Source organism: Myotis myotis, unplaced genomic scaffold (genome assembly GCF_014108235.1).
Source record: "Myotis myotis isolate mMyoMyo1 unplaced genomic scaffold, mMyoMyo1.p scaffold_m19_p_3, whole genome shotgun sequence".
In the NCBI taxonomy this organism is placed as follows: Eukaryota; Metazoa; Chordata; class Mammalia; order Chiroptera; family Vespertilionidae; genus Myotis; species Myotis myotis.
This window is the reverse complement of record NW_023416335.1, coordinates 37547329-37574628: the sequence shown is the minus strand read 5'-3', so window position 1 is coordinate 37574628 and position 27300 is coordinate 37547329. Positions and strand designations below refer to the sequence as shown.

The 27300-nt window shown below is 43.5% G+C and overlaps 1 protein-coding gene and 1 pseudogene across 3 annotated transcripts in view; one reads left to right on the top strand and one right to left on the bottom strand.

Moving 5' to 3' along the window:
* CLYBL (citramalyl-CoA lyase) overlaps positions 1-27300 on the top strand; it is a 240574-nt gene that overhangs the window by 82613 nt on the left and 130661 nt on the right. The window lies entirely within an intron of this gene.
* On the bottom strand, positions 2621-2735 carry LOC118652271 (annotated as a pseudogene).

Genomic DNA, 27300 nt, shown 5'->3' with positions numbered 1-27300 from the left:
GCTCAGCATTGAAAAAGGAAGCCGCATGTAGAATTCCCTGCAAGTTCAGGATTAAACACTGGAAGCCTTGAGGTTTCCTGCCTTAGAGCAGGTGTGCAGGGAAAGGTTAAGATGCTCCCTGGAAAATGCCCCCTCATGGCTCCAGGTCATATACTTGGACATCGGGAGGTGCCTTTAGAGCGTCTGAACTTCTGTCTAAGTATTTAGCTCAGTTACACAAGGAGCTGGTACCATCAGTGGGCTTCACGGAGGTGAACTGGGGACAGGGCGGTGAGGTGAGTGAGAGGAGTACTGTTCACTAGGAACTCTGGTAGCTTTCTGGAACCATGTGCATATACCTTTTCAACAGAAAATGATACTTTCTCATAAAAGTGTAATCTAGTGGAAATGGGAATTTCCCTGGATCCAGGCTATCATACCAGTGTCAGTAGTTCTAAGCTTATCTTTATTTTGTAGGTTGCTCTGCCACCCAGTTTGTGTTTCCGTTCGCCCCTTCACCCTTTATTTCCTGGGCCACCAACTCCACAGTGCTTCCTCTATTTGACTGACCATAGCCTCTTATATGAAGTCAGGTGATTTTTTTTTAAATTTCTTCCTGCCTTGCAACTCTTGTTTTTTTAATGTGTAGATCTCTTTGAATGGCATTTGTTTCATAAATATATTCTTTTCTCTATAGGAAATTTATTCAGAAAAATCTTCATATAAATTTTTGTTGTTGTTAATCCTCACCTGAGGATACTTTTTCCATTGATTTTTAGAGAGTGGAAGGGAGGGTGGGGGAGAGAGAGAAAGAAAGAAACATTGATGTGAGAGAGACACATCGATTGGTTGCCTCCCATACGTGCCCCAACAAGGGCCAGGTGTAGAACTGCAACCCAGGTATGTGCCCTTGACCTGGATTCGAACCCAAGACCCTTTGGTGCAGGGGCTGACACTCTACTACTGAGCAACACTGGCCAGGGCTAAAAATTTGCTTTCATAAAAAGAATTTGTTTTTTTCCTCAAAAACTCATCTTCTGTGTTTAGAGTAGAATAGAAAATTTGACTTTAGTCTTCTCCTATTCACTGATTGGGAAATTTTCTTTAATATGTCAGTAGGCATGAAAAAACTTGTACATCTATAAAAATAAAAGCGTAATATGCTAATTAGACCAGACAGCCAAACGACAACTTTCCGACGTCATTCTGGATGTCCTTCCAGATGAAGCCACGGTGGCAGGGGTCAAGGCAGAGGCAATTAGGGGTGATCAGGAAGGCAGGCAAGCAGTTAGGGGTGATTAGGCATGCAGGCAGAGTGGTTAGGGGCACTCAGGCAGGCAGGTGAGTGGTTAGGGGCGATGAGGCAGGCAGGCCAGTGGTTAGGAGCCAGCGGTCCCAGATTGTGAGAGGGATGTCCGACTGCCGGTTTAGGTCCCCCTGCAGGATCGGGCCTAAACCGGCAGTCGGACATCCCCCAATGGGTCCCAGATTGCAAGAGGGTACAGGCTGGGCTGAGGGATCCTCTCACCCCCATGCACAAATTTCATGCATACTGTACCAGTATAATAATGTGTAGCATTCATAAACACATGTAGAACGCCTATATGTTCCATAAATTTTATATTTATAAAACAAAACCAAAGCTTATGTGAAGAGAAATACTTCTGTGTCTGCAGTGGTCACTGACTTCTGGAGAAGCCAGTGCTGTGCAGGAGGGAAGCCCCGATGGCCGTACCCAGCCCTGAGGAAGCGCTAAGCCATCTTCACGCATCAATGATGTGCAGATCTTCCCTCTCCTCCCCTGTGGGCGCGCCATTCATTTCCCCCAGTCCTTTAGGTGTCTTTTTTCTTTTTCTGACACATTATAGCCAAGAGTAAAGCAGAGATTTATTCAGATTACTTTGATGGTGTCATTCTCTTTTGGGGAGTTCAGTGGTTTAGTTATAGAGATGTCTTGAACCATTTAAAGCCCAGGTCTGAATTTTAAAATAGCCCAGTGGGAATAGGTTGATTTCCTCTAAATCTAAATTACGATTATAAACTAATTTGGATGCTAATTAGGACTTAAATACTGATCATGTCATTAAATTGTTTGTCTAATGCACGAGCAGGAAACATCCGGCCCGCGGGTCATATAAGGCCCGAGAAATCATTTGGTCTGGCCCTGCCAAGGCATTAGGGGGAGTTAATTAAATGTTTGACCAAATATAGCAGGCTAATTTTTAAGCTGATAATTTTGTGTGGCCCATCAATGATGTCATAAATATCCAAATGGCCCCTGGTAGAAAAAAGGCTCCCTGGTCTAATGCAATGCATTTCTTTCTTTGATAGGCTCTGTGTTCACATTATGACCTGTGAACAGGGAAACCAACCAATGTGTTGAATACTTTCTGTGCACCAGGGACCCAGCAATGTACAGACAATCCCAAAAAAGATAGATCCACAGCCCAAGATTGGAGGCTGTTGGACAGTCAGCACTCAATAAATATGAAATTAATCCAGTAGACCATTTGATTGTTCCAGATTTTTTTTGTTTTTGAAGGAGGAGTTAGGGCTGGGGCTTGAGGATGGGAGGGCCCTTGATTGAGTAAGGTACTTCCTTATCCAGCCTCAGTTTCCCCACCCACGGATATTAGAAAAGCAAAATGTGGAATGCTTCATGAATTTGCATGTCAGCCTTGGTTTTCAGCCTAGGGGCCATGCTAATCTTCTCTGTATCATTCCAATTTTAGTACATGTGCTGACAAAGTGAGCACTGTTCCAGATCATTAAGAACTTGGTTAACAGGCCGAAACTGGTTTGGCTCAGTGGATAGAGCATTGGCCTGCGGACTGAAAGGTCCCAGGTTCGATTCCGGTCAAGGGCATGTACCTGGGTTGCGGGCATATCCCCAGTGGGAGATGTGCAGGAGGCAGCTGATCGATGTTTCTCTCTCATCGATGTTTCTAACTCTCTATCTCTCTCCCTTTCTCTCTGTAAAAAAATCAATAAAATATATTTAAAAAAAAAAAAAAAGAACTTGGTTAACAGACTGACTTCCTTCATCTGCACAGGTCATCCCTAGCTCTTAGCTTTTTATCTCACTTAGCATTGTGCACACAAACAAATTTTGAAAACGTTGAGGTGACTCTCAGTTATCTAAAGCAGTGGTCGCCAACCGTTTGGACCTCACGGATCACCAGTGGTCCATGGACCACCTGTTGGTGACCGCTGATCTAAAGCATTTAGAAACCTCAGCTGCCTTCACCCAACCAAACAGATTGCAAGGATGCATCTGTTTACAACATTTACAATGTTTACAACATTACATGTAAGCAAAATACAATGAAGGCATTAAATATGGAATTACCACATGATCAGCTATTCCACTTCTGGGTATAAACACCCAAAAGAATGGAAAGAAGGAGTCTTAACAGACACCTACACACCCATATTCATAGCAGCATTAGTCACAGTAGCCAAAAGGTAGAAGCAACTCAGGTGTCAATTGATGGATGAATGGATAAACAAACTGTGGTATATCCATACAATGGACTATTATTCAGCCTTAAAAAGGAAGGAAATTCTGGCAAAAGCTACAACACTGGTGAATATTGACAGTATTATGCTAAATCAGCGGTTCTCAACCTGTGGGTCGAGACCCCTTTGGGGGTCGAACGACCCTTTCACAGGGGTCGCCTAAGACCATCGGAAAACACATATATAATTACATATTGTTTTTGTGATTAATCACTATGCTTTAATTATGTTCAATTTGTAACAATGAAATTGGGGGTCACCACAACATGAGGAACTGTATTAAAGGGTCGCGGCATTAGGAAGGTTGAGAACCACTGTGCTAAATGAGATAAATCAGATGGAAAAGGACAAATACAGTATGATTTTACTTACTTGAGGTACCAAGAGTAGTCAAACACATAGAAATAGAACATACAATAATGGTTAGCAGGGGCTGGAGGATGGGAAGTTAGTTTTGAACAAGTATAGAGTTTCAGTTTGGGATGGTGATGAAAGTTCTGGAGATGGATAATAGTGATGGCTGCACAGTAATGTGAATGTATGCAGTGCCACAGAACAGTATCCTTAGAAACGGTTAAAATGGTAAATTTTGTATTATATATATTTTACTGCAATTGAACAAACACACAAGATGGCAAAGCTACTGGAAAAGGTACAATGTAAACCTAAACGAAATATACCCAGAAAAGCAAAAATATAAAAAATGTTTCAAAACTTGGTGTAAATTGTCTACCACCTTCTAGATCTCTTGCCTGGTCTGCAGCCCGAGGGGCCCCGTGTTGAATGGTTGTGGTTATGGTTTTCTTGTCAGGGAAGCACAGGGCCTGGCTTTTGGATTCTTGGTAATTTTGGATTATCTGCGCCATATATTTCTGAGACAAAAACTTATCAATAGAGGATCATATGTGGAAGGTGATATGGAGTAACTGCATCTTTCTTGGGCGTTTGGCATAAAGACAGTTGGTAAAGGGAAAGTCGCGTCTGGTCAAGCTCAAATCTGTCCTGATGTTCTGTTAGACCAGCATGTCACTAACTGGGTCACAGAGTTGTTTTCCTGGAGCAGATCTCCATTTCTTCTGCTAGGTGTCAGAAGGAGAAGTCTGAAATTAAGGCAGGGCTGGTTAATATGCACAGTAGTATGCATTTAGAGTCAGAGATGCATATTTTAATATTTTATTTTAAACTCAGGCATCACATTTAGTCCCCAAGACAGGATGGGAGACTCAGAGGATTTGGGAGACTTTCACAGACTGACTTACATCTTTTCTTTCTTCTTAGTGAGTTAAGTGGCAGAGCCAGGCATACTGTTCAAAGTATTTCCTCTTTCTCTTTCCATGCGCCCCCCCCCCCCCCCCCCCCCGCCCAAAGCACATTTAGTTTAATTTGAGTACTTTAAGTGCTATATGACATGATTTTTTTTTTTAGGGTGAGGGTTGGCCTTGAGTTTCAGATTAATGATTTTGAACGATCATTTACAATGGTATGTTTTATAACAAAAACACATTTTAGAGTTTAAAACACTAGTTACTGAAAAAAGTTCTCTTTGCAATGGCAGTTAATCGTATTGCTGCTGAAATGACAGCTGTCCTTGTGTTAGGCAGTTGATAAAGCCTGGTGGTTTGTATAGTTGCCCAAAATGTGTGTTTTTCCAGGCTAGCTTCCCAAATATCATCATTTCAGAATTGTTTCATTAGAGTTGGGGCACACACAAATCATTAATGCTGTGTCTCCTGCCACCAAACATTCTGTTGGACTTTCGAGGCTCTGCTAGATGCCCTTAGCATTCACCCTGGACTTGAGGATTCTACTGGTAACCTGCTGGGTGCTTTGGACAATGTCCGTACCTCACTGTACAGAAATTCTGAACCACCCATCAAGTTTGCTCCTTCTGCATTCAGGTACTTCACTCATTCATTCACTTGGGCATTCATTTATTGATTCTATTACAAAGATATCTGAATGGGTGGAATACTGTCTTATTACATAAAGAGCAGAGGGTAGAGGTTAGCACTTTAGACCCATAGGGACCAGGTTCTGAAATCTTAGCTCCATTAATTACCAGCTGTTTGATCTTGGGCAAATGATTTAACCTCTCTGTGCCTCATCTTTCTCATTCACAGAGTAGGGATAATAGGTTAAGAGGATTATATGGAACGTGCATTGCACAGTGTCTGGCACCCAGTAAGAGCCAACGAATATTAGCTGTTGTTATGGAATGAATTGTGTCTCTCCCCGAAACTCATATGTTGAAATCCTGACTCCCGGTATGCAGAATGTGCTTATTTGGAAATAGAGTTGTTGCAGATGTAAATAATAAGACGATGTCATTAGGGTGGGACCTCATCCAATATGGCTGGTGTCCTTCAACAAAAGGTAAATTTGGCCACAGAGATAGACCTGCTTAGAGGGAAGACTGTGTGAAGAGACACGGGGGGAAGAGGCCATCTACAAGCCAAGGAGAGAGGCCCAGAACATATCCTGCCCTCCGCCCTCAGAAGGAACCAGCCCTGCCTTGATTTCAGACTTCTAGCCCCAGAACTGCAAGATAACGCATTTCTGTTGCTTAGACCACTCGGTTTGTAGTACTTGCTACAGCTGACATTGTCATCCTCCGTATTCTGTGTTTCTCGTTGACCTGAGAACCTTGCTCTGCCTATTTCCTGGCCAATGGGAAGTATATCTGCTCCTTTTCAGCTTGTACCCCTTGGCATAAAGACAGTTGGTAAACTGTCCTCCCTCCCTTCCTCCCTCCCTCCCTCCCTCCTTCCTTCCTTCCTTCCTTCCTTCCTTCCTTCCTTCCTTCCTTCCTTCCTTCTTTCCTCATGAAATAGCATGCAAAAAAATGTTCCTAGCAAGAACAGGTGTTCAAAATAATCCCCATGCTCTTTCTTTCCTGTGTCTTCCTATAAAGCTGTAGTTGAACGTTCGTTTTCTCTCTTACCAAATTTTTCTCGCCTTCTCAGTTTGACTTCTCTTTCTTTGAAAGATTATAACCTTTTATAAATATTTAACTCCCAGAGATTTCCCACCTTCTCCCAAATTCTTGAGGAGAGGTGGGAATTTGTTTTATAGACTTTGATGTGTGAATTCTTTCAGTAAAAAGAAATGCCGGTGAGCAGCTGTATGAAATGAAGTGATAGGAAAGATGTGGTCGAGAGGAGAGGAGAGCCCTCCTCCTGCATTTCAGTGGGTGGTGCCGCTCCTACCTATCTTTAAATTGGTGGTTTGGGTTTTTCTTTGTTTGTGTTGAAAGAAACTTGAGATTGGACAGCGTTTCTCCTTCCCCTCCGGAGGCCCAGAGCAATGTGCCGGTTGCATTCTGGACTGAACAGCACTAACATTTGTTCTTTCCGAGGACCGTCTGCTACTTTTCTCCGCCCCAGTGAAGCTGGGGGAATAATAAAGCTGTTATTATTTATACTGCACAGCATTTTTGTCAGTGGTCTTTGTCATTGAGACTTCTGAGGTCAATGTAGGACCCTAGGAAATGTGTGAGTTTTTATCTAGCAGGGAGAGGCAAAGGGGGGGTTATTTTTCCAGGGATGTTGCTTTTCCAAACCCCATCAGTTTTCTCAGTCCTTTTCTTTGCCCTTTCCCTTTGCTATTCTTTCACCAGCTTCATAGTGACCACTGACCTCACCACCCTTGTCCAGCCTTTGTCTCCTTGCTGCTACCATCACCCTACTGATCTGCCTCTTCTCATCTGCACTATTCCCATAGCTCCCAACCAGTTTCCTGCCACTGGGGAATGTATAAGATCAGCCTCCTTAATCATCAAGTTTCTCTATGGTTGTCTCTAAGTTCCCTCTCATTTAAATATCCTTTTCTTCAAGGCAAAAGGAGTAATCCTTGGTCTCCGAAAGGGCAGGCGTAGGCTCATTCTCCTACCCCTCCACTCTGAAAGCAACCTGCTTCCTGCCTCCTAGTTTCCTCAGGGAGAAGAGCCATTCTTCCTCTCCAGTGTTACCCCCTCCTCACTTCCTCCTTCTCCTTGGGGAATCTTGTGGCCAATTTAGCCCCTCTTTCTTTTTTTTAAAAAAAAAATTTTTTATTGATTTCAGAGAGAGAGAGAGAGAGAGAGAGAGAGAGAGAGAGAGAGAAATATCAATGATGAGAGAGAATCGTTGATCAGCTGCATGCCCCCTACTGGGGATCAAGCCCACAACGCATGCATATGCGCTGACCTGGAATCGAACCCTGACCTACTGGTTCATAGGTTGACACTCAACCACTGTGCCACGCTGGCTGGGCTCTCTTCTGGTTTTTTACTCCTTGCCCCTCTGTGGAAATCTTCTCCACAGCCTACAAGATATTCTACACACATGCCTGTCAAAAATGAAATAAAACATAAACTTTCCTAAGCTGTTCCAACTTCTCTTGATACCTAACTTCTAGTACAGTAGTCTACATCCACCTTCCCTATCTTCCATCCAAGTCCCATTGAATTCTTAGCCCCTTAGGGCTGTGTTCATCCCTCTTACTCTGAAACTGACCCCTAAGGTCTCAGATGCCTTCAGTATTGCCAAATCCAAGCCTCTGGTTTTTTTGTTTATTTGTTTTTTAAATATGTTTTTATTGATTTTTAGAGAGAGAGGAAAGGAGAAGAATACAGAGATAGAAACATCCAATGAGAGACCAGCATCATTGATCGGCTGCCTCCTGCACACACCCCCACTGGGGATTGAGTCTGCAATCCAGGCATGTGCCTTGACTAGGAATCAAACCAGTAACCTCTTGGTTCCTGGGTCAAGGCCCAACCACTGAGCCACACCAGCTGGGCTCCAAGCCCCTGTTTTTCATCCTCATGCTAGTTGACTCTTTCCAGCTCTGTGGTGCTGTATATCATGTTCTATTTCTCAAAACTCTCTTCCCTCTCCCCCAGTATCAATGACCCTAATCTCCCTGGATTTCATCCTTCTGCAGGAACATCCTTTTCTGTTTCCCTAAAAGGGGTTTTCATCCTTCAGTGGACCCTAAAATCCCGACGCCGCCCAGGGTGCCTTTTCCTCCAAGTCTTTTCCCTCGAAGATAATATCTTTTTTATTTATGATGGTCTCAGGATCTTATTTTATCATGGATATTTGTATGGCTGCCCAAACTTTGTGTATACCAAACTGAGTTTATTAGATTTCTCAAAAAACATTTTCCTAAATAATGACTCAGTGTTAGCACTTACAATGTTGTGTTGCAATTTATCTCTTTGCCTATTTTCAGTGCAACTAAAATCTTAAAGCCACAAAGGCAAGACTTGTGTCCTTCTTACAAAATCTGTGCTTGATTGTTGCTGGTATATGGAAATGCTGCTTGATTTAAAAAAAAAAAAAAGGGATATTTAAATTTTTATGAACTAATACAAGATACAGAGTTTTAAAAGTCAGATAATTCTGGCCCTAGCCAGTGTGGCTCAGTGGATGGAGCGTCAGCCTGCGGGCTGAAGGGTCCCGGGTTCGATTCCGGTCAAGGGCGTATGCCTGGGTTGCGGGCTCAATCCCCAGTAGGGGGTATGCAGGAGGCAGTTGATCAATGATTCTCTCTCATGATTGATGTTTCTCTCTTCTCCTTCCTTCCTCTCTGAAATTAATATAAATAAATAAATAAATAAATAAATAAATAAAGTATGGAAGCCCTCCTCCCCTCCTTTCCCCCTCCCCCCCTCCCCCCCGCCCCAGACCCCATGTCTGACTCCTAGCTTCCCAAGCAACTACTTTGAATTCTTTTGGTGTTTCACCTCCATGCTTTTATATATTTATTTTATTTTATTTTTTTAATATATTTTTTTATTGATTAAGATATTACATATGTGTCCTTGTCCCCACGTTACCCTCTACCCCCCACTCCCCCCACCCCCGCTCATGCCCTCACCCCCCCCGTTGTCCATGTCCATTGATTAGGCCTATATGCTTGCATATAAGTCCTTTGGTTGATCTTTCCCCCTTACCCCCACCCTCCCCTACCTTCCCTCCAAGTCCCGACAGTCCAATCAATGCCTCTCCGTCTCTGGATCAGTCCTTGTTCATCAGCTTATGTTGTTCATTATATTCCACAAATGAGTGAGATCCTGTGGTATTTATCCGCTCTCAAGTTCCATCCCTGCTGTGGCAAATGGTAAGAGTTCCTTTTTCTTCTTCCTCTTCTTAAAGAATACCTTTCAGCATTTCATATAATGCTGGTTTGGTGGTGATGAACTCCTTTAGCTTTTTCTTATCCGTGAAGCTCTTTATCTGACCTTCTATTCTGAATGATAGCTTTGCTGGATAAAGTAATCTTGGTTGCAGGTTCTTGCTATTCATCACTTTGAATATTTCTTGCCAGTCTCTTCTGGCCTGCATGGTTTCTGTTGAGAAATCAGCTGACAGTCGTATGGGTACTCCCTTGTAGGTAACTGACTGTCTTTCTCTTGCTGCTTTTAAGATTCTCTCTTTATCTTTTGCTCTTGGCATTTTAATTATGATGTGTCTTGGTGTGGTCCTCCTTGGATTCCTTTTGTTTGGGGTTCTCTGCGCTTCCTGGACTTGTAAGTCCATTTCTTTCACCAGGTAGGGGAAGTTTTCTGTCATTATTTCTTCAAAAAGGTTTTCAATATCTTGCCCTCTCTCTCCTTCTGGTACCCCTATAATTCTGATGTTGGTACGCTTGAAGTTGTCCCAGAGGTTCCTTACACTATCTTCATATTTTTGGAATCTCTTTTCTTTTTTCTTTTTCGGTTGGGTATTTTTTGTTTCTTTGTATTTCACATCTTTGACTTGATTCTTGGGATCCTCTTTTCTGCTTCTGGATCTCTGTAAATTATTCTTTATTTCAGTCAGTGTATGCTTAATTTCTAGTTGGTCCTTTTTCATGTCCTCCATGGTCTCCCTATACTTATTGAGGGATTCATTAAATTTATCGGCGGTTTCCATAAAATTCTTGAAAAACCTTATAACCGTGGCCTTAAACTCTATATCCAATCGTTTGCTTTCCTCCATTTCTGCCATTTGTGACCTGTTTCTTTGTCTCCGCATTTTGGCAGCTTCCCTGTGTTGATAGAGTGGCCCTGTGCGCCAGGTGTCCTGTAGGGCCCAGTAGCTCAGCCTCCCCAGTTACCTGGGGTGGACACTCTTGGTGCACTCTTGGTGCCTTGGTTGTTGTAGACTCACTGGGAGGAATTGACCTCCAGGCCAATTGGCTGTGAGAATCAGCTGTGTCTAAAGTGGGAGAACTTCTGTGCTGAAGACACCCTTCTGGGGCAAGACTTGCTTCAGTGGGGCTTTGGTGCTCACTGAGTCTGCTCCCTGAGTGCGTCCCTTATGGATCTGAGGAGTTGCAGTCTGGATGGACCCCCTCTGACCACTGGGTACAGTGGCTCCTGGATCTAAGGAGGTGCTAATTCAGCCTCTGCCTGAGGCCACACAGCAGGAGCCACGAAGAGGCTCAGCTGTGAAGCAATGCAAGCCGCTGCGGGGCCTTGGGCCTTCTCTTGGAAGTTCCAGGTCTGCCTGGTTCGGCTGCAGTTAGGTACATTCACATGCAAAAGCCTCTGCCGCAGCCTGGGTGGGGCGGGGTCTCAGGGAGTCAGAGGGCGGAGAAAGCAGCCATGGCCGATTCTCCGCCCGGAGTCGCGCGTCTCAGTGTTCCGGTAACGGCTGCAAGCACCTCTGAGGGAAAGCCGCCCTCAAGTTCGCTCGCTGCCGGACAGACCAGCCTCTCCCCGTATGAGTCCTGGGTCCCCAGAGACTTCCCGGAACCGGAGTTCAGAGCAGTCAGGAGCTTGTGACTCAAAAAGTCAGCCGCGTCCTCAGGTGCTACCCCCTTTTCTCGCGCGCGCGCGCGCGCGCGCCGCCATACCTCTGCACTTTACCTCCGCAGCGCCTCTGGCTCTCAGCGTGCTTTTCTTTCCATCTAGTTGTGGAATTTACACTCAGCCAGCCTTCCTGTTGTTCTGGATGATGTTTGCTCAGTCCTTTGCGGTAATTTTCAATTGTTGTGTGAGGCGATAATTTCCCGGTGTTTACCTATGCTGCCATCTTAGTTGCTCCTTCCCACCTCCATGCTTTTAAATAATATACTGTCACTCTTGATTTTTACTTCAATTTTAGATATTATCCCTTGACTTCTTCCTATAAAAATAAGATAGTACATCTGAAAAACAAGATGTACTATCATCTCCTTTGTCATACCATACCCCTGTATAAACACACTACACACTTTTGTGTTTATCCTATGCCAATGAAAATACTGTTCACAGCTGAGCCACATACTACACTATCCTTGTTTCTATTCTTTTTTTAAAAAAAATATATTTTTGTTGACTTTTTACAGAGAGGAAGGGAGAGGGATAGAGAGTGAGAAACATTGATCAGATGCCTTCTGCTCGCCCCCTACTGGGGATCGAGCCTGCAGCCAAAGTACATGCCCTCTACTGGAATCGAACCCGGGACCTTTCAGTCCACGGCCCAACGCTCTATCCACTGAGCCCAACCGGTCAGGGCTGTTTCTATTCTTGTACAACTTCTTCCTTTCTCATACAGCTTTTGTTCCCCTAGAGTTCATCACTGATTCTGTTTTTTATTGACTTTATTTTTTACTTAGTTAAAACTAATTTTTCTCCAAACTCTCTGATAAAATCCATATTTAAAGCAATGTATCTTTTCCTTTTTTAAAAACTGTTTAAGAATCCTTTCTGTAGCCTTCTATCCTGAACTTGTTACTTTCTAGGCCAGCTGCATTTTTATGTTTCTAGGACTTTTCTTATCTATAATCCTGATTTTTGTGACTGACTCTCCAAACCAAGTCTTCTTTCTTAGCTTATTTCTTCATTTGGGGTTGCATATCCTCTAGTAGTTATGTGAAAAAGGATATTTGACAGGAAAAACTTTTTGTGTGACTTTATACATCTGAAAATATCTTCAGTGTTCTGTAGACTTCATTGAGAAATGAAAAATTTTTCTCAGAGAATGTTTAAAGGCATTCATCCCGTGTCTTCTCCATCCCTTTTTATATGAAATTTTTCTCCCCTCTTGAATATTCTAAGATCTTTATCCCTGGTCTTCTCAAACTTTGCAATGATATACTTTAGTGGGAGTCATTTTTAATAATTATGTAGGTTTCAATAGGCCTGTCAGCCTGGAAACTTGACTTTCAGTTCTGGGAGCTTTCCTTGTATTTCTCTTATAAATTTATTTTCCCCACTTTTTTCTAGCTCCTCTTTCTCAAACTCTCATTGCTTGAATGTTGGACCTGTTTTATTCTCTCATTTTTTATCTTTTCTATTTTCCAGTTTTAGTTCAACTTTTTGGAAGCTTTCAACTTTATCTTCCACTACTTTCAAAGAAAAAGTATTTTGCTTTCATACTTTTATTTCTGATAGCTTTTCCACATTCTCTAATGTTTTTTTAAGTAATATTTTTGTTCTTCAGATGTACTATCTTATTTCTTTTAAAATATTAATAGTAAGTGTTTTGTTCGTTTTCCTCTGCTCTCTGCACTGTCTGTTTCTCTTGAATGCTCTGTCTGGTTGTTGTGGTCTATCTTTCCCATTAGTGCCTTCCATCGGCTGTCTGGTTTGTACCTATCAGTCTGTGTTTGAGAATGAGGAACTTAAAAACCAATAGAGAGTTCTTTGTGTGTGCTCATTGATGGGCCTCACTGTAGGCCAGTGGTCGGCAAACTGTGGCTCGCGAGCCACATGCGGCTCTTTGGCCCCTTGAGTGTGGCTCTTCCACAAAATACCGACTTCTGCGCATGGGCCACGAAGTTTCAATCGCACTGTACGCGTGCCCGCACGTGGTATTTTGTGGAAGAGCCACACACAAGGGGCCCAAAAGCCGCATGTGGCTCGTGAGCTGCAGTTTGCCGACCACGGCCTTAGGCCCTTCATTGTTACTCAGAGCAGAATCTTCCACCCTTCTGGCTTCTGGGGATAAAACCAGGCTGGCAGCATTCTGGAAGCCAAGGGGAAGGGGCCTGGGGAATCCCCAGCTTTCCAAATGCAGACTTTCACTTCCTCCTAATTTTCACCTCCTTGACTAACTCCTCCCCATTGCTTGGCATCCACAAATTGGAAGCTGTTTTGGTTCAGTTTCTTCTGTTACTTCTTTTGCTCTACTGGAATGGAGAAGTTAATAGGGGGAGGGTCCACGTGCTCTTTATACAGATTTTCAAACAATCCTTTTGTTTAAACCCACAACCTTGCCTTCAGAGGTACCTGGACCCTCCGTTCTTAAGCTTCCCCAGAATTCTCTTATGGAAACAAGCTTGATTCCTTTTGGCCGGTCACACACACCTCTTTATCCCCAATGCTGCTGGCAGTTAGTACTTAGCGTTTCCTCTGTTGATTCACTTTCCTTTTTCCAAATTTGTGGACATCTGTTATAAGGGGTTTCTTCCTCCATTATATCTGCTCCTATGGGTTTATACTCCTCTCCCCATTAATGTGGGTTTTTGAAAGGAAGTGGAGAGAAACACTTGGTGATCAGCCATGTTTCTGCTTTTGATTTTAGTATTTTGATCTAATATTCAGCCAACCTTATGAACTTTTATAAGTATTTTATATTATGACTAGAGGCCCAGCACATGATTAAATTGTGAGTGTGTAGGGTCCCCTAGACCTAGCCTGCCATCAGGGGCATGTCCGCTGCCCCTCCCCCCCCAATGCCTCGCATGCTCCTGGATGCTGCTGGTGTCCCGGTAGGGCCTGAGAGGTGCTCCATGGAGCTCTTGGTGACCGGTTGTTTGGCCGTTACAGCATTACAGCCACTGGCCTTTTATAATATAGATTATTGACTTTATTTTTTAAATTTTGTTTTATTGAGGTAAAATACACATAACAAAATGTATCACTTTAACAACTTTTAAGTGTACAATTTGTTGTCATCTAAGTACATTTACATTGTTACAACCATAATTATCATCCATCTCTGGAACTTTATTTTATCAAACGCCATACCCATTACATAACAATTCCCCACTCCGTCCTCCTCTCAGCCCGGAGGACAACCACGCTACTGTCTGTCTCCATGACTGACTACTCTAAGTACCTCATGCAGGTAAGTGGAACCATACAGTATTTGTTTTTTTGTGACTGGCTTATTCACTTAGCCTAATGTCCTGAAGGTCATCCACGTTGTGTGTGTGTCAGAGTTTCCTTCCTCTTTAAATCTGAATAACCTTCCATTGCATGTACACTACATTTTGCTTATCCGTTCCTCTGGGATGAACACTTGGGTTGCTTTCACATTTTAGCTGTTGTGGAATGCTGCTTACAGACACATGTACTGATCTCTCTTGAAGACCCCACTTTCAGTGCTTTCCATTATATCCAGAAGTGGTTTGGCTGACTCATACAATGGGCTTTATTTATTTTCTCAGAGCCCAAGCCAGACCTCAAGCTGCCTTGCTGTTTCGTTAGTGGACATCATTCTTCTCGTTCCATATTCGTGGACTAGATAACTCTTTAAGGGGTCCGTGGTCCAGTTCCCTCACCTTGCACAGGCCCACCGGTGTGGAACTCCACCTCCAGTCTTGGTCCAGGGCTGATACCCCTCTGCACACAGCATCGCAGCCCTGAGTCCCTGCTTTGTTTCAGCACTTGAAGAGTTCATTTCCTGTTTGTTTCAAGCTCAGCCATATATTAAACCCTTTTTAAAAGAATTTTTTTTGCCTCAGATTATCCAATATTTCTATGTATTTTAAGCAGGAGTGGGGTCTATATGAACTCAGTCTGCTATGAACCTTATTCGTCTTTGTACTGCTCAGCCCAGAAACTGATGACTGACTGACTGACTGACTGCAGGAACGGAAATGGATGAATGTTTCACTTGCACAAGCAGATGGAAGCCGTGTTCCAGTGAGGGACGCCTCTTATCTGTTCAGGGACACTGGGGCAAGCAGGATTTGCTTTCCCAGGAGGACGTAAGTGAAGAAAGTTCCCAGTAAACAAAATGAAGAGAGACTAGCACTTCTTACGTGCTTTTTCTTTAAGTCCCGGGACAACGGGAACGTTTACTGGCTCGTACTGCTTGCTGTCCAAAGGTGGACTGACAGTGGACCGAGGAGTGCGTTCCTAGACCGTTTGCTGGTAGCTCCTCGCAGCATCCTGCCCAAAAGGAAAGATTAAAGCGTCGCAGAGAACAGGGCGCTAGGCCTGTTTATTTCCCTCCTCTCCCGTTTTAAGAAAAGCGTGCCTTTGATGAGATATAGCCGCAAGCTCTTGTTTTACATTTTCCGTCAGCCACCTTTGTTAGAAGCTGGTTACTGATGCCCTGCCCTGTTTTAATTCACACTTCTCGGCTAATCAATTACAGCGTTTATCCATTAATCAGGCGTTCTGACAGGGTCAGTCACTGCTTTTGGGGGTTTTTGTGAGGGGCTGCACGTTATCAAGCAAGGAAGAATGCCCAGGAGCTCACTTTAAAACAGTGTGACTTTCCCAGGCTGGTGGACTTCCGGAGCAATAAACATCTAGTGGGGATTTCATATGGTGACTTTTTTTTAATATATTCGGTTGATGGGATTTTCTCACTGAACACTTCATTAGCAGGGCACAACATTAGTAAAGTGTGGACAGGTGTGCCTCTGTTTAAGCAAAACAGAAACATCAAAAGGTAATTATTCCCATCACATACAAATGACTGCATTTACCTAACAAAGTAGCATTGAATCATGAGCTCCCTTCCTTCATATTAAGTGTTTACAAACAATCTCTTCTTGGCAGTGGAGTTCGAGAGCAAGGAAACTTAAAGCCAAAATGTTTCGAGCTGCTACTCAATGAAAACCAATCCAAAATGTCAGGCCGCTATCTCCGTAATTATAACGTGAGTCAAGCAGAAAATATTTTATAAACAAAAGCCGAGTTTATACACAAATTTCTAAAGCCCACCTTTTACACAGAGTGTTGTAAACCTTTGTATCCACATCCCCACACATGTGTACACACACATTTTTCAGGACTCCTCACGCCTTTACAATTTTTTACAACATAAGCAGATGTAAAGTGTCAGAAATAAAAACGAGTCATTTCAGCAAGGGTAAGAAACAGAGGCGGCAGCATTCAATTGCAGAGTTACAGTTTGGGCGTATAAGTTTATCATACATAATGATGCTAACAGGTTTCAGCTCCCCCCCCTTTTTTTTTTATGACAGATGTACCAACATTTAATTGTTTTTTATCAAGGGTGGAAAGAAAAGACACTTCTGTAGATTTTTCAATTCTCCTACATGTCACTTAGCTGTCCTCACCATTGTCTGAGCTCCTTTCTCTCATCCTTTCTGCTGCAATGAGTTGTGTCATTCCCTCATGATCAGCACTTTTGTTGTCTTTGTTTTTTGCTGTACCTCAGAAGTCCATCTTTTCTTTCATCTCCTTCCCATTCATGCATGAGGGAACAGTTGTGCCCTGTTGTGGGGATGTTCCGCTGGGTTTCAAACAGTAGGGTTTCTTTTTATTCTCTTCTAAATAGTACAATGGGGCTGAATGTCTGTTGCAGAATGCACACACTAATATGCTAGGTTATTTGGTTTCTAAGAAGTCAATAAAAATACTGCGTTTAGGCCCTAGTCCTTGGCTTGCTTCTTCCCCTGTTTGCCTTTCAAGTCTTCTGTTATAAATCTGTTTGTTTCTCATCGTAAAATACAATCTTCCATATTAAATCGAAGCGTGGCATCAACAAACACTTAGGGAAAAACGTTCCTGGCGGCGGAGTACTTTCACACTAGCAGATTTGGCAGTCTGCAGCCTCCCTCGACAAGAGCTGGAAACGCCCGCCAGAGCTAATTAATGGCAGCTACAGCTCGGAGAGGACGCGAGAAAGAATGGATCCCAAGTTGGTCTCGGCAAAACTTTGCCGTGCAGGGAACTAGCCCGTCTCCGCATTGAGAGGTGTGCAGCTCTGACCTTGCCTGGTTCTCGTTTTGGGGGCAGGTGAGTGTGAGCACGAATGTACCTCGTCACAAGCACAGACCCTAAAGGCCATCGCAGCAGTAAAAGGCTAAAGACATAAGAAGCTAGAGATGTCTTAAGACACTTTGTTCTCATATTCAGGGACAATATTCAAAATCCTCCTTAATGAGGTCATAAGAGAAAAAAATGGAACAAGTGTGCCTTGTGTATCTCACCAGGGCACACCATCAGGGTCACTCACCACCAGGATCCTATTTAAAAAGGGATTGGGGTGGTTCAATCAAGCATTGCATTAAGAGAGAGACTTTGATTAATTCCTTCTCTTCTCTTTTGTGCCACAGATAATTCCAGTAAATTTGTGATACTTTCTGCTTAGCCAGGGCTGAGGCTTAGAGTTCTTGATGCATCATGCTGAGTATTAGCATTTACTGGGCCTACTTGGCTATGAGGAAGGAGAGCGTAGGCTGCAGACAGCTCTCTAATCTTTGACGAGCAGGGCCAGTCTCAAACCTGACCGTTATCTGAGAGCTTGGCTCCGGGAAGACCCACTTTCAGGTTGGTGGCAGAAGGGAATCTGGTGTAAAAGAAGGAAAGACCTAACAGTAAGTAAGATGGTGATTTATGATTTTATTAGCCGGTGACACCCTAATAAATTCAATTTTTTAAAAAAGGTATTGATTTGCCATGATTAACTTTTTTTAAAGGTACTGGATCTGTCTCTTATTCAGAAACTCGAAGCTTGGGGAAGTTTCAGGAATGGCTCTCAAAGGAAACAAAAGCGAGAAAGGGACAAGTGAGGGCTACCAATTTGTGCTATCACTGAGACTGTGGGGGAGAGTTGAGGATTCATTGGCCCCAGGATGGTTAGGGACAGATTGGAAACTGGATTCTGTTGTCTTTTTTTTTTTTTTCTAACCAACTTCATTGAGAAACCATCAGAGACATGGAGAAATATTTTAGTACTATGCTATAGAAACCCCGTGGCAAATGTTAATTCTTTTGGTTGTTTTGATCTCTAAACAGGTTAGGATGTGTTTTAAACTGTTTAAAAAAACACACCACAAATTCAGTCACATATCTATTGTATTTTATGAGCTGATTTTGGAAAGGTACATAATGTTTACTTTATTGCAAATGCAAGGTCTATTAGGTATCCATACATTTAGGTATTATTGAAAAGTTGGATTTGGGTTCTGATGGACCAGGACAGTTTGAAAAGGCCGTTGTGGTGGTGTGTGTTTACTGCCCTCTTGCTTGTGGTTTACTCACTATGTCCATGGGGTAGATGTTTAGGGCTGCTGTTTTCTGCCCTGGTAACTCAGCCCCTGCACATGGGTATGAAGGCAACAGGCTAGTAGTCCTGACGTGAGGAAGATCGTTTTCGGTATGGATAGATAGAATCCCATCTTTTCAGTGGAAGGTCTTGTTTTTCTGTTGAAAGAGAGGTAGTTGGGCTTATTTTAATGAAATTATGCATCAGATATATTTATGTAAACAAGTTGAGGCAAAATGTCAGAATTAATTTTAGAGTATATTTCATGATTATTACTACTATCCTGCTAAAGTCTTAATAGCCAATCATAAGGGTTTATAAAGTTATTTAAAAATGAATAAGATGTGAGGCTTCTTATTAATTTTTTTTTGTACTGTTCCCAAGTTAAGGAAACACCCACTTTCTGCCAGGCTCCGGGTATTATAACACCATTGTTATAATTCTCAATGTGACTGGTTTTTAATTCATATTTGCAGTGATTGTTGTAAGTTATGGAAACCCCTAAGTATCCTCGTTTTTTTTAAAACATAGTTTTATTGATTTCAGAGAGGAAAGGAGAAGGAGAGAGAGACAGAAACATCAATGATGAGAAGAAATCATTGATTGACTCCTACCAGGGATGGAGCCCGCAACTTGAGCATGTGCCCTAACTGGGAATCGAACTGTGACCTCCTGGTTCATAGGTCAACGCTCAACCATTGAGCCACGCCAGTCGGGAAGTATCCTAGTTTTGATCATCAGCTTTGACTGTGGGGTGATGATATTGTCTCTGAAGCACATCTGTGAATAGATTACTCAGGCCTGGCCCTAGTTCTGGAAATGCTAACTGAAGTGGTGTGAGTGATAGGGTTTTCAGACTTGAAACTGGAGAGAGTCATCGTGGCAGAGTGGTGCCATGGGAAGGACACAGCTACTTGTCCTCACCTGAAAGGGAAGAGCTACTGCTCAGGTCGTGGTGTGAGAATCAAACCAGCATGGGGCTTGGTCCACGTGATGCCTCCTCCCCCACCCCTTCATTCCTAAGACATAGGTATCTACAGGACATCATCGAGTGTTTACATTCTGATTCCCATCATGCACGCGGAGCGCGCCAGGGAAGTTCCCTGGTCATTACTTCGTGCCACCAAAAAGGGTGCAAGAAAGTATATTCAGAACCTCTTTTCCTCATTTGAGGAAAATACCTCAAAGACTTTTTATGTCTGGGGAATACCTGCCTCACTTGCTTATTTGAAGCATAATTACAGATATTTAAAGTATTTCCTACAGTGGGAATCTTCCAAATTTTGCTTTTTCACAATCAGCATGGTGATTGCTGAGAAGAAAGAGGCCACAGCCTGAACTTCCTCAATAAAATCAAGACTGTCTGCATTTCTTCCACGGTTGCAAGTCCTTTTTCAGATCCGGGCTTCAGAGGGAGGCAGGGCAGAAGGCCTTCTCATAAAACAGGAGTGTAGTCCTCATCTGAAACCAAGTGGAAAAAGTGGATGAACAGAAGCACATCACCCTCCCCCAAACCTCCTCAGGTCAGATCTAGGATCCAGAAAGTAGCAAAAGTAGGCCACCTAGCAAACGAGCCAGTTCCTTTGAAGCAGGCAGGTAAGAGATCTGGACTTAAAAATACATCTAGCACTCTCTCCCACAGCCAACATGTAATAAATGCAAGCTAAAGAAATTGTCCTTTTAAATCTTACAATAGACCTCACAGGAACTTTTGGCCTTCCTTTACAGAGAAGATTAGTATTAATATTGACAGATCTCAGTGCTGCTTTTAATGTGTTTTGTGATGACTATTTCTCAAAACCCATTCAGTATAAACTGGGTCCATCTCAATACTTAAAACACAGCAGTTTTTTTAAACATCCAAGATAGCTGTTCTGCTTTAGAATGCTGAAAACTTCTTTCTGCCCAGTTATGTTCTAGAGGTTCTACAGGGCCTTGCTCTTTGCACCAGAGAAAGCAGAACGCAAGGACCATCCAGTTGTCTTCGTCCTGTAGATCAGGTTGAAGAACCGCATTAAAAGTTCTTTCTCATCGTCTGACCGGCGTGGCTCAGTGGTTAAGTACCAACCTATGAACTAGGAGGTCACGGTTTGATTCCCAGTCGGGGCACATGCCTAGATTATAGGCTCCATCCCTAGTAGGGCATGCAGAAGGCAGCCGATCAATGATTTTTCTCTCATCATTAATGTTTCTATTTCTCTCTCCCTATCCTTTTGTCTCTGAAATTGATAAAAAAAATTATTTAAAAAGGGTAATTTCTCATTTTAAGCTCGAAACAACCAGCACTGAAAAGAATGATCTGGACTGACTTCTCTCATCTTTAAGAAATGTGAGACCTAAAGCTGGGAGAGAGTGTCTTCTCAGGCTGTGATGTGCCTTACACATTATTGGTGACCAGCAAAGGTACTCAGCCATTTATATAGAGACGATGCACATGTGATCTTAGCCCAGAGACCCTCCACCTAGAGGTCATTTACTCAGCCTTTCTTCCTGGCCTGTTAGGTGGGACTCCTTTGTCAGCCATCTGCTTGAGTATCAGTTGTGTTTAAGGAAAGGACACAGGCAGTGGTGGTCAGTGGCATGTGCCCTAAATGTTTCTCTGAGGCATAGTATCCTCTGTGTGCTTTAGATACATGGGTCTGCTTGGGGCTGAATATCTTCCAAGTTTGATGGGCTTTGGAAATGTACATAAATGGGAGGAGGGGAAAGATGAGCCGTAAGATACATCCTCACTCTTCTCCTCCCCTCCAGTGGGGGCCAAAGAAAGTGCAGATGGGCATTGGCCCATTGGTGAGTCATTGGCCCATTGGTGAATCTTTTTCTTTCTCTGTCAGTTAGCATAGCATGATGTTCATCTGTTAATAAATGTTACGGAGAAGGGAGAAAGGGGGGCACTGCATCCTGGCCCACTTTCAGCCTGTACTTGAGTGTCTTGTAGGTATGACTGCCCTGAGTCCAAGTGACACCGTCACTCCAACCCACCTCCCATCAGTGCTGTGTTAATATTGTTAGTGTTGTTGCCAGACCAGGCGCTGGCTAGAGGATGGCAGGCTTTCCAAGGCCTTGTCACCATAGCTGTGGATCTCAAGATGTACCTGTGGGCACTCAGGAAACTGGTCGCTAGGTTGGTAGTTAAGGCCTCAGGTTGCTGGGTTGACATCCATTCAATAAATGGACTAGCAGGTGTGTAGAACCAGCACCACTACGGTCTGCAGGTGTGTGGACAGTGTGGCGGCCTGGTGGCAGGTGGGAGTGAATGGCCTTCCTGGGCAGCCGTGGTAGTGGCCATGCTGCGCAGAAAACATTCGGCTGCACTGCTGACCTCTTTGTTAGTGAGAACCTGGGACTTGAAGCACTTTCCCTTCATCTTTCTCAGGACGGGCCATACTAGGCCCAAGAGGAGGGGCAAGATGGCTCCTTCTGTGCGTGGGTAGGACTGGGGGACAGGGCGCCTCTGAGCAGGAGACCCAGAGGCCTGGGGGCAGCAATGCAGCCCATGCAGCCCGAGATGCTTCTTCAGGGAAGCCAGGGGCAGGTGCCACTGCCTGGAGCCTCAGTGGGAGGACCAGGAAACCACAACCGGGAGGATGGGAGTGCAGCACCCACCTGCAAGAGACCTGGAGCCCCAGAGTGAGCGTCCCCCAGAAGGGTTTGGGGAGGAGGGTGTGATTGCAGCCCGACATTGGCAGGTTGTATTATATAAAGAAAAGTGAACATGGACTGTGAAGTTATATGGATTGGTATAGTCAAAATAGGCTAGCACAGCGGTTCTCAACCTGTGGGTCGCGACCCCTTTGGCAATTGAATGACCCTTTCACAGGGGTCGCCTAAGACCATTCTGCATATCAGATATTTACAGTACGATTCGTAACAGTAGCAACATTACAGTTATGAAGTAGCAACGAAAATAATTTTATGGTTGGCTCACAACATGAGGAACTGTACTTAAAGGGCCAGAAGGTTGAGAACCACTGGGCTAGCAAATCCTTGCTCAAAAGCTGAAGATGACTTTAGTTTCTTCACTTAAATAAAGAGCCTAGCCACAGAATAAATGACTCTCTAGCTTGCTTTGAAGAAGAAAAGAAGATTTATCTCAGAACATTGAGATAAATCTTACTACGGTTCCATGGAAAGACCAGAAACATTTGCAATTGGTTAGGCTGCAATAGGAGATGAGGCCCATTCACTTGCTCTTCTAATTTTAAAAATGCTTTACAATAATTATTGTCAATATCATGTAAGTAAGAAGGGAAATTTATTTAAAGCTAAGTTAATGTATTTGGCTTTTGCATTCATTTATTTATTCATGTCTATATTTAATTAGCATCTGTTATATGCCAGGTATAATGCCGGAGTCAGCAAAAAAGAACATGAAAATCGCCCAACTGGTGTGGCTCAGTGGTTGAGCATCAACCCATGAACCAAGGTTGCTGGTTCAATTCCTGGTCAGGGCACATGCGCTGGTTGTAGGCCTGATCCCCAGTAGGGGACTTGAAGGAGGCAGCCAATTGGTGATATTTCTCTCACTGATGTTTCTATCTCTCTAGCATTCTTCCCTCCTCTCTCTAAAATCAATAAAAACATATTTAATTTTTTTAAAGTACACAAAAATTATGACTCCCTGAAATCATGCCTCTTAAAACCCTTTGTCTCTATCCGCCCCAACTATATTACCTCATGTTCTGCCTTATCGTGATTAGAGAGTTAGATTAATTTTTAAAATCTTGTAATTCCAATAGTGTAATATGCAATAGGGATGGATAGAGAAGAGAAAATCTTTAAGAAATTTTAATTACTGGGCAGTTGGCTCTATCAGGGAAATTAACAGACTTGTCCGTGTAGACATGGAGGGCTGCTCAGGCTGAACTGAACCCCTGTTGTAATTTGAATGCTTGAAAATGCTTTCCATTTTATTGTCAAAATTACTGCCTTGACTTCCTCCCTCTCTTCATTTGCCCGTTTCCCTTGCTTTTTATCCTGTGCACCGCCAGTGTACAGCACAGTGTGTTTAACTACTTCCTGGAGGCCTCCGGAGCACTAGTTCGTTATGGATGCAGATACATGGGGGTTCAGCCCATCAGCTACAAGTTGGGCTAATTTGGAAAACCTGGTTCCTCTCCTCGTAAGAAACGGCTCACGCGCCTCCTATAAAACAGCTGTGTGTGTGTGCATTTCGTACTCATTCAGAACAACTAGGATTGAGGGTCCCTGCTCGATGCTAGAACCGGAATTTGCTTGGCAATGGCAAGGCCGCTTTGCCTAGCAGGTCTGCCCCGGGGAAGGCGGGGGGGGGGGGGACACGCTGGACAAGTCCCGTCTCCCTTGCCGCCTGTGGTGTGCGTGCCTTTGACTTTCCTTCTCCATGATTATCACTGAGTGGAATGCAACCCCGAACCTTTCACCAGATGTTGTCTCGCCATCTCCAAGGGAAGAAGAAAATTAAAATGGATGTTTTGAATGTGCCCCACTTTTATTTTGTTCAGGCCCCAAACTGAATGAGGCAAAGAGGTTAAAATCTTTTCTTGTTCCACCTGAGTAAGCATGAAAACCTACAATCCTTAATCTTTTAAAAGAAAAACAACCGTCCTCTGTTTGTGGGATTTCTGATTCATTTCTTCCACCCTGCTCCCCTGCTCGGCGTTTTTTTAGTCAAATACTGTCTGGACTTTTGTGAACCAATAACCTCCCTCCTCACCTCTCCCCCTTCAATTCCCCCACCCCTTCCCTGTGGTCACACAAAGCAAGGAGCCCACAAAAGACAGAGTTTTTGGGTTTGTGTTTAAAAGGAGGATGAATTGCTGGATATATGTAGGAATACAGAATGGATCTGTTAAAACTTTATCAAAAAAGTAATTATTGGTGTCAAGATAGGGGGACTAAGGAACGTGAAATTGAGATTAAAAATAAAGAAAGAAAGAAAGAAAGAAAGAAAGAAAGAAAGAAAGAAAGAAAGAAAGAACAGAGAATATAGCATTGCTTTTTGTGATTCACACCAAATTCGTGCAGCACAATCCGGTAGGTGTGGCAGCGACTTCAAACCTCCTAAGTTAACAAGTGATACTTTAAAAAGTGAGACTCCCACAGGAGGTAGGGGAATGGGAGTGGGAGCTGGAAGCTTTCTCCTTATTGATGTCCCTGAATAATAAGCAGGGCTGGGACACCACCTGCGATTAAAAGCCGAGGGCCCGAGTCCTGGCCACTTCCCGTTGCCACGATCGTGGTGAGGGCACTTCTGTGTCTGCGAAGCGCTGCGTCTCCAGGGCATATGAGTGTGTCTGCAGCTAAACCCTCAGAGAAGAGTTCTCAACCAGGGTCCCCAGGCCAGAGCCTGCCCTCCACCTGTTTTTGTTCGGCTCTGATGCTAAGAATGTTTTCTTCAGATGAATGATTTGATGATAGGGAACATTATCTTTGAACTCCAACGAAGCAAAATGTTATCCTTTCCTAAAAGAATGCCTCCCCCCCCCCTCAGGAATAATACTGTATTATCAAAAAATTGTACTCAATTTAATTTTTAATTTTGTCGATAAAAAAACTGTGTGGGAATTTGCATTCTGCCTTATATAATATGTCTGCATTTGTCTCTCAGCTTACAGCGTCTGAAATATTTCCTATCTGGCCCTTTCAGACAAAGCTTGCTGAGCCATGTCCTAAAGTTCTAAACTGTAGTACAAAGCGACAGATTCTTTGCCTGAATCTCTGGATTTTCTTTTTTTTAAGAGCAAAGCTTTTCTGGCCAATGTGGATGTGAGTTAATATGCTTCTGCTTGGGCCACACCCTGAGAAAACAGGTATCAGATGTGAAATGTGGCAAAATGTGGTCAGTAGCTATGTGTTTGAACATTTAAAGTTACAGAATAAAATAAACTGTGTTTCCCTGTATAAAATAGCAGGCAATAATAGTAGGTGTTCCATAGGATTGTTGAAAGGGTTTGGTGAGATAGTGCAAATAAAGGGCTCGATGGATGTTAGAAAAAAAGAACAAAGTCTACCACTGAGACTTCAGTTTATTCACCCTCGTGTGGCTCCTGGTACCTTTTATTTTAACATTTTGTGTCTGTGTGTATAGACACACTGTTCCTTGTACACTGGGTACAGGGTTCAGGTAATGGAAAATATACTCTGGTTGTGTCTCTATTCAGTATGATTCTGATGTTAAAGGAAGACCCTATCTGTTTAAAATAGAGTTATTGCTTAAGTCCTATCCATTTCTACGGTGATTTTTAAAGCATAAATAAATCTTAACAAAGAGCAAAAAGGGGAGCTTTTGGTTCAGAAAATTTTAGGATGTTGGGTGTCACTGTTTTAGTCACCGATTAGACTTATAGGATCAGAAAAAGGACACTGTCTTGGTATTTCAAATAGCTAGCTAACTGCGAGTTTCCCCCATCCACTTAGAGGGGGCCATGGCATTTGCAAGGAAAGCAAACTTGCTAATGGTAACGGAGGAGAGGAGATTGGTGAGCTGCCTGTGCTCTTCCTCATTCTGCTCCCTCACAATGAACTTTCTGCCTCTGGAGTGTGTCCCCCCCCCTCCAAGGCTCTATCGGTGTCACCACTTCCAAGAGGCCTTCTTCGAATCCCCCTCTCACCCCTGAGTTCTGGGCCACTGTTTTCCAACCAGTGTTAGCATTTGCCCTCTTGCCCTAAGACAGAGCTCAACCCCCACAAGGCTGATTCCTCCTTATTTGCAAATCCTCCCCCACCCTCATACTCCCACCCCTGCCAGCTTTAGGTGTCTAATATCTGTTTGTTGAATCAATGAAATACTGAATAAAAATTTGTCTAACATTAAAATAAAATGAGTGGCAAAATCCTTTTGATTTTCCTCTTTTCAGATGTAGATTAATGTACATAGTAATCATGAAACATTATTGTACAGCTGATTACAATTTCACTGATAGTCAGAATTTATATATATATAGCTTACCAAGCTATTAAGTTCTGAAGACCTGGGACCATCAGAGAGGAGATAGAAATCTGACTTCTTTATTTTCTGCAGTGCTGACCCGTAGCATGGAGGCAGGCTCCCCGGTCCCCTTGGTAGGTGTGCTCCCTAGGTGTGGCAGAGTGCCTGCCACCGTGTGTGTGTGTGTGTGTGTGTGTGTGTGTGTGTGTGTGTGTGTGTGTGAGAGAGAGAGAGAGAGAGAGAGAACAGCATGCCTGAGTAGAGTCCTGGGTGACGCACTGCTCCAGACCCAGGTGTCTAGCTCACGGAGGTCAGGAAAGTGGAGCGAAAGTGTCTCCTTCATAGCAGCTGTTATTTATTGGACTTCCTGTGTGTGAGGCACTTTATTGGGTGTATGTGCACCACAATCCAACTCATCACCTGAGATCTAGAGAGGTTGACCTCATGGGGTCATCAGGTCTGCTGGATTCCAGAGCTCATGCCCGTAACTGCTGCTCTTTCCTCACCGGTCACCTCCTTTCCAGGGAAGTGGAAGGGTCTCCTGAGCTAGCTAGTTTGGGACTTGGTCATTGTTTTCTCCTCAAAACATGGACTAGAGCAAGTATATTATTAATCGCTGTCTTTCCTCCTCTCTGAGTTCAAGAATAACTGATCTCAGAGTCAGGAATTGTGTCCTGGTCACCAGGTCCCCTGCTCCCCTCCTGACTCAGGGGAGTCATCACACATCTGCAGACACGTGAGGCT